Source organism: Artemia franciscana, chromosome 1 (assembly GCF_032884065.1).
Source record: "Artemia franciscana chromosome 1, ASM3288406v1, whole genome shotgun sequence".
Classification (NCBI taxonomy): Eukaryota; Metazoa; Arthropoda; class Branchiopoda; order Anostraca; family Artemiidae; genus Artemia; species Artemia franciscana.
Window position 1 is genome coordinate 57,947,182 of NC_088863.1, and position 8,481 is coordinate 57,955,662.

The 8,481-nt window shown below is 38.4% G+C and overlaps 1 protein-coding gene across 2 annotated transcripts in view; it reads right to left on the minus strand.

Moving 5' to 3' along the window:
• LOC136031845 (vang-like protein 2) overlaps positions 1-7,012 on the minus strand; it is a 187,967-nt gene extending 180,955 nt beyond the window's left edge. For both annotated transcript variants that reach the window (XM_065711693.1, XM_065711703.1), the window contains exon 1: positions 6,870-7,012. The gene's annotated coding sequence lies outside the window, so the exon portion shown is untranslated. The remainder of the gene's footprint in view (positions 1-6,869) is intronic.
• Between the last annotated feature and the right edge of the window lie 1,469 nt (positions 7,013-8,481).

Genomic DNA, 8,481 nt, shown 5'->3' on the forward strand with positions numbered 1-8,481 from the left:
CTAGGGGGCGTTTCCCCCTATTTTCTAAAATAACGCAAATTTTCTCAGGCTCGTAACTTTTGATGGGTAAGACTAAACTTGATGAAACTTATATATTTAAAATCAGCATTAAAATGCGATTCTTTTGATGTATGTATTGGTATCAAAATTCCATTTTTTAGAGTTTTGGTTACTATTGAGCCGGGTCGCTCCTTACTACAGTTCGTTACCACGAACTGTTTGAAAATACCTATGAAATGTCTATGAATTCTGTATAAAATTGGATATACATATTTTAGATTGTAAAGAACTTGAAGGGAAGAGTAAGAAAAAGTACGTTTGTTTACCTTACATGTACATAGCCTATACTTGTTTATTCAAAGATTAGTACTGTACAGATAGCAACATCTATGGTCAAAACTCGGATGTTTATGAAAGCCATGCGTTTATTCGATCTGAAACCCGACATTCATTTAAGATTATGGTAGCAGTGTCTTAACGCCACCGCGGTTTTAGGCCACCATATGTTTTCTGTCACTTTTTAATTCAGGTAGGTCAGAATAGACATAGACATAAGAACAGACATAGACACACATATAGACATAGATATAAACAGAGACTAACATAACCTGTCTATTCTGACCCAACTAATCCTCTTAATGGTGCAAGATTTCCTGGGTGGCGGAAAACCGCGGTGGCGTTAAAACGCCCAATTCAAGTTTATGAAGAACTTGACGACAAAATTTGTATCCAAGAGGGGAGACTGCAAACCTCTAGTTAAGGGTTTTCAAATAAGTATATTTTATTGTTATGTATACTTCCTAGCCTTTCCACTCTGGAAACAATTACAAGAAGTCCCATTTTCGGTACCATAGGGTATTGCACGGTGGCGTGACCAAGAAAGGCTCACAAAAATCTTGTAGTTATGAGCAAAAGGTGAGCATCGGCTTTCAAACGAGCGCTTAAAACAGTTGTCTGAAACGTTTGAGCGAGGCAACAGCGGTAAAGAAAATGGGACACACCAGTGATATACAGGCAAAATATGATTTTTAAAGGTTTTTAAAATGGGAGGGTGAAAGCTCCTACCAACGGGATTTCGACCGTGATTCCAATTTGTACTTTCATTTTAATCCAGCGCCGTTTTTGAGGGATTCTAAGTTCATTTTCGGAATTCCCATAAATTTATTAACCACAATAAATATTTATTACTAAGATGAACCTAAATAATAGTTACATTTCCTGAATCAGCATGGAAAACATTTCTCACAAGACAGTTTTTTTAACGTATTTTTGTAATTTTTGGTTACTATGGGCCGTGGTTTACTCTATACTAGGTTGCAGCTATTGGTGCAACCAAGGCCACATCCAGGGAGCGGGGGGAGGGAGTTCATTGCGGGGTTTGAAACCCATCCCTAAAATTTTTGAGCATTATTTTGTAAACCCTCCCCACCAAAAAAGGTTATCCTTCCCTTCCAAAAGAGAATCTTGGATAGGCCCTTTGGTGCAATGATGAAATTCTAGTATGTTCGGCATGAAAAGTTCTGCCAATTATAAATACACAAAACAGAAGGATAGGCTACATTACTTTTTTTCGAAGTTTGTATGGGGGAGGGGTTTGTATTGCATTGAGGCTGCATGAAATTAAAAAGGAACCCTTAAACAACAATTGACAAATGAATAAAGAGCATTTCATTCTAGTCATTTTTTATTACTTTCAACAAAATGGACTTGAACAAAATGTGTTGAGCTGCATGTTGGATTAAACTACATGGATGTTGAGATACAAAAGGGTTGAGTTGCATGGGGATGGAGTTAAACGGGGACTAAATTACATGAGGGCTGAAATGTAAGAGGGTTGTGTTAAATGGGCTTGATTTGTATGGGAGGCCTTTTCAGCTCTTTCATTGCATTCAATTATGAGAGACTTCATTTAATTTTACAGCTACAATTTATTTACTGAATGAAGGCATTTCAAGTGGAATTTCAGATACACATCTCATCTTAATCACTCGGAAAAACATTCGTTAACGTAATATTTTAGCCGCTTATGTTGGATCCTCCCTGGTAATTATGAAAACCAAAATTTTCCCAGCAACTATTGACCTCAGCGTGTTATAACGGCAATTAAATAAAAAAAAGTTTTTTAACTGAAAGTAGGGAGCCCAATTAAAACTAAATCCAAACAGAAGTTGTTTAGTATGAGGGGGGTGACCCCTTCCTCACCCTTTATACTAACGTCTTAAAGTTCTTCAATAACAGTTCTCATTCAAATTCAACGTCCTTTGTGTTTTAGGAGTCGTTCTTAAAGAAAGGGGGGGTAAATTCTAGTTAATTGACTTCTTGCTATCTCAGAAAGGGTTAAGGTTAGAAAATGAAACTTTCAGGGATGAATCTACAGACTAAAGTATGTCCTGGGAAGGTTTTTTCAAGCAACTACCTCCACTCCTTCTCCCTCTAGAGGGTCCTGACCTTTGATGAGCTTAAAAATATGTGTGTTGTAAAAGTGAAACCTTGAAAAATAGATCTTCTGCTTAATTGAAGTACAACAAAATTGTTTTTAGCTTCATAACTTTGCTCGGTAAAATTCTAGTTAATTGACTTCTTGCTATCTCAGAAGGGGTTTAGGTTAGGAAAATGAAACTTTCAGGGATGAATCTACAGACTAAAGTATGTCCCGGGAGGGGATTTTGAAGCAACTACCTCCACTCTTTCTCCCTCTAGAGGGCCCTGACCTTTGATGACCTTTAAAAATGTGTGTCTTATGAAAGTGAAACCTTGCAAAATATATCTTCTGCTTAATTGAAGTACAACAAAATTGTTTTCAGCTTCATAACCTTGCTCAATTCCATTTTATAAGGTTTTAAAGATATGCAAATACATTTCCTAAATTTTGAAAAAACCATTGATATGGCTCAAAATTCTACTCAAATAACGGGAATTGCATTTTCAGAACTAAAGGCAGAGAAAAAGCAACTAGTAAGTGAAATTTAAGGCCAAATGTTGTTTTGTCGAAATTTTAGTAGGTATAGACCTGTCATCTAGGCAAATTTCAGGGCCCTCTAGAGGGAGAAGGAGTAGAGGTGGGTGCTTTAAAATACCTTCCCGGGACACACTTTAGTCTGTAGACTCCTCCCCGAAAGTATTTTCCTAACCTAAACCCTCTCTGAGATAGCAAAAAGTCAATTAACTAGAATTTTACCCTTTAGATTTACTCTGAACATTGAGCTAGGCGAATCAGATTTTCGGGGACAAAGCTACACACCAATTTAGGGCTTAGGAATTGTTTCCAAATATCAACATTCATCCCTTCCCCCTAAAGGGTCTTGACTTTTCAGAAACTTGTAATTGCATGCTAGGGACATAAAATTTTGGTATAATTTAATTGACTTCTTGCTATCAAGGAGGCACACTCGTGCCTCTATAAAGAGGCGAACCACGACAATGTTAAGCGATCTTCGGTTCCAGTAGTCGCAGAGGGATGGGGAGAAGGGATGCATTTCGTAGCCCGAGCTCCAACTAAGAAACCTGCCAAATTTCATCCCCCTCCGACTTTTCCTTCACGGGGAAAATCTGGCCGAAAGTTTCGACTCACCAACCCCAGCCCCCCCTTTAACGTTGTCTGATCGGGCTGAAATTCACAAGTTAAGGTCCCCTAGGGCCCAGGAGCTTATCCGCGAAATTTCAGCTCGATCCGATAACTCCTTCCCTGTTTTCTAGAAACCACGCATAGCCACTTAATTTTCATATTCTTTTTTTTCTGCTACGCCTACAGGTCACAGCCGACATCGGATCTGGGTGTACGAAGACTCATTCGATGCGGAATTCTCCGAGTAAGTTTCCTTGAAAGTTTCATAGGAAAATCTTAACCCCCCGAAAGTTTCGACCCCCCAACCCCACCCCAACCCCTTAACGTTGTCCGATCGGGCTGAAATTCACAAGTTAAGGTCCCCTACGGCCCAGGATCTTATCCGCGAAATTTCAGCTCGATCCGATAACTCCTTCCCTGTTTTCCAGAAACCACGCATTAGCCACTTAATTAATCCATTTCTCCATAAGAGCCCATGTTAATTCGAAATTTTTAAAAGTTATTTAAAAGTTATATTTACACACATGCAGGTGGTTAGCTCAGTCAGTAGAGCGTGGGACTTTTAATCCTCGGGTCAAGGGTTCAAGCCCCCTATCGGGCGGTTTTTTTTTCACAAAATATGAAAAAAACTTCCGTTTTCTTAAAGAGTTAAAGAGGCTGCGTCCCAAAGTCGAACCTTAAAAATGTTTCCTATATGAGAAGGCATTTTTAGAATACATTCTTTATTATAGGCTTTTGGACGTAGCGATCAAAATAAAAGTGTATAATTTTGATAACACCTGGACTGCTTATCATTTGAGAGATAACAGAATATTAGCTTCTTATGAGCAAAAGAAATATTTCGGTCATTCTATCTATTTTTTTTCTATTTTATACAATGATTTAAAAGCGGGGGGTTGGGGGGCGGCAGCCACCCAACTTCCTCTCCTAATTCCTGTACGAGGAGTACAGGAATTATTAAATTACATCCACCATGGATTGTAGAAAAACGTACAGAAATAATATGAAAAAAACTTCGTTTTCTTAAAGAGTTAAAGAGGCTGCGTCCCAAAGTCGAAACTTAAAACGTACAGGAATGAGGAGAGGCAGTTGGGGGGCTGTCGCCCCCAAACCCCCCGCTTTTAAAGACTCTTTTGTACAGGTTTTTTGTTGTGGGGGGCTGCCGCCCCCCTAACCCCCCGCTCTTGGCTTTGGAAAGGCCCTCTTTTAATTAACAAAAAATTGAAATGAATGAATAATGGAATAACTTCGAAAAATGTTAAACACAAGCGGACAGGAGAACCATTGCGCCGAAACTAGTAATTAGTAACAATGTAGTCCCCCCCCACCACAAAAAACCTGTACAAAAGAGTCTTTAAAAGCGGGGGGTTTGGGGGGCGGCAGCCCCCCCCCCCCCCCCCCCAACTGCCTCTCCTAATTCCTGTACGTTTTAAGGTTCGACTTTGGGACGCAGCCTCTTTAACTCTTTAAGAAAACGAAGTTTTTTTCATATTATCTCGGAAAGGGTTTAGGTTAGGAAAATTAAACTTTCAGGGATGGGTCTACAGGCTAAAGTATGGATAAAACTCTAGTTAATTGACTTCTTGCTATCCCACAAAGGGTTTAGGTTAGGAAAATGAACTTTCAGGGATGAATCTACAGACTAAAGTATGTCCCGGGAAGGTATTTTGAAGCAACTAACTCCACTCCTTCCCCCTCTAGATGGCCCTGAAATTTGCCTACATGACAGGTCTATACCTATTGTACCTATTGAAATTTTGACAAAACAACATTTTACCTTGATTTTCTGTTACTAGCTGCTTTTTCTCTGCCTTTAGTTCTCAAATGCAATTCCTGTTATTTGAGTAGAATTTTGAGCTATATGGTTTTTTTTTTTTTTTAAATGGTTTCATGAAACCATATGGTTTCACTTGTATAACAAACATATTTTTAGAGGTCATCAAAGGTCAGGGCCCTGTAGAGGGAGAAGGAGTGGAGGTAGTTGCTTCAAAATACTTTCCTGGGACATACTTTAGTCTATAGATTCACCCCTGAAAGTTTCATTTTCCTAACCTAAACCCTTTCTGAGATAGCAAGAAGTCAATTAACTAGAATTTTACCCTTTGCTCAATTCCATTTTATAAGGTTTCAAAGATATACAAATACATTACCTAAATTTTGAAGAAAAAAAAACATTGGTATGGCTCAAAAGTCTACTCAAATAACAGGAATTGCATTTTCAGAACTAAAGGCAGAGAAAAAGCAACTAGTAACTGAAAATTAAGGTAAAATGTTGTTTTGTCAAAATTTCGATAGGTAATAGATCTGTCATGTAGGCAAATTTCAGGGCCCTCTAGAGGGAGGAGTGGAGGTGGGTACTTTAAAATACCTTTCAGGGACATACTTTAGCCTGTAGACCCATCCCTGAAAGGTTCATTTTCCTAACTTAAACCCTTTCCGAGATAGCAAGAAGTCAATTAACTAAAATTTTACCAAAGTAACCAGTAACTAAAAATTAAGGTAAAATATTGCTTTGTCAAGATTTAAAAAGGTATACACCTGTCATGTAGGCAAATTTCAGGGCCCTCTAGAGGGAGAAGGAGTGGAGGTGGGTACTTTAAAATACTTCCCGGGACATACTTTAGCCTGTAGACCCATCCCTGAAAGTTTCATTTTCCTAACCTAAACCTTTTCTGAGATCCGGTCTAATTTATGCCTAAATGACCCCTTCCGGCATGCCACAACAATCTTTTCTATAGCCTATAATGTGGTTAGAGTAAAAATCAAACGGTGCTGGATTGTTTTTAACGTAGGGAACTGTTTCGAACAACGCAAAAGGGGTGACTTTGATACCCCTCATAACCTCAGAGGCACCATTTGGGGGGGTCAGGGGTGGGCAAATGCCCACCCCAGATTTTCCAGGGGGCCCAAGCTTCCACTACAAAGGGCCCTTTGCCGGCCATAATAATCCATTATGTCCAACATAATACATTCTGTCCAATTGATTTGAAATTACTGCACGCCTATTAACCAAAGAGCTTATTTACTTGACGACCCTTGGGGTAATTACGCTATTTGCTATTAATCATTGTAAACTTTGAAAGTAGGTAAGATACATAATAAAATTCTCGAGTTCTGTCAAATGCCCATTTCCTAGATGATTACGCGACACGAAGTGAGTCGGGGGGGCCAAGGTGGAGTTCATGCCCACCCCAAGATTTGGTCCAAATGGCGCCTGTGCATAACCTTACTTCAAGCAGGATATTTTAACCTTAGCTTCCGTAAAATTTCTGTGCTCTAGTGAATCCAAGATCAAGTAGCCTACCTAGTGATAATAGATATAATCCTGATTCCAATGTTTAAATCTCGTTTACACTGTAGTCATATACATCCAATAATTAACACTGAGCGTTCAAACCAAAAACCTGACTGCTTCCTTGTTTCTCCAGAAGTTCTGTCAAGATTCGAGATGCCCAAAGGGAATAGTAAGCACCGCGCATATTCAAACTCGTGCATTCCCATGCCGTGCATGTCTGTTGGAGCTGTCCTTTGACGATAAACGGCAAACGTAAGTTGCTTCCAAGAGGCATAAGTCAGCCTAAAGTAAAAAAAAAGAAAATAATTTACGCCAAAATTCAACTAATGGTCTTGCATTGTTTTTCCCAAAAACAGTTTCCATAGTTTATCCCCCCAACTTCTGAAAAGATTTGATCCACACTCTTTATATAAATGTATAAGTGGCCCCTCTCTCAAGATTTACCCACCTTTCTTATGGAAAAAGACAAAAGCCAAATGACAAGTAAATAGGCTACCCACTACTTACTTGTCATTTGCCTTAAAATCTGAGTCCACGGAAAATCACCTGTTTCAATTCATGATTATCTAGATTTTACGTATATTTCGTAACAGGTGGTCAATTTCGGTAATTTTCTTCATCCTTATTATTTTCCCGTCTTCCCCACCCATTTTTGTCTTCTGTAATGCATTCATCTTCTGTCTTCCCTTTTTTTTCTTTTTTTTTGTTCATGTGTTTGTGCTGTTGCATTGGTGATTTCTCTTTTCATTATAAAAGCCTGATAATTTTTTTTAATTCTCATTTTTACGCTCTACTCTTTTTGTCTTTTCTTCGTTTGTTTTCTAGGTCTTTCCACAATGGCATTTTTAGTGTTCTTATATCTTTAATAGTAATTCCATACAAGGGCACCAGCAGAAAATTTTCAAGGAGAGGGGGTGAGACGCCGAAATAGCAGTGGTGATTGGGTGACAGTGAATATATTTTAGGATAGTTTTCGTAGGAATAAGTTCATTTTTAACTACTTTTAGGGAAAAATCTAAAATTAAAAAGAGTAATTAAATTTCTTGCAAAATGGAACAAAATACAGTAAATTTTGAACGACAGGGATTAGTAGCATGACCATAGGCAATCTCGTGCTTACATCATTAGCATAACCGTATTGTACAAAATTTGCAAAACTGGTTACAATCCCTGTAACAATTGGGGTGAATGACATGCTTATTCCTGTCAGGCCATGATTAACAAATATTCGACCTTCACTGAATAAGAGGAATGATGAGCTATTATAATACTTAAAATTCAGCAATCTCATGACAATTATAGGAATAGTTGCGCTTGTCATGTCTTATAACATGCGCTTGGGTAAAGTAAACTGGACGAATTTTATAATTCGAATCGAATGTTAATGAATCAAAAAACGAGAAAGCTGATATTCCTTTTTTCATATGACACGCGCTTTGGTAGAGTAAACCGGTGAATCTTTGTCCCCAATGAATTAATTGCTATGGCATTTTTTAAGAGGCAACATATGATCATCCATGTCCCACCTCCAAGGGGCCCCCCAATTACTTTTTGTGCTTATAATTTTCTGGACGTAGTATTTTTGGACCTAGATTTTTTGGAATAGGAACTTTTGGGATTT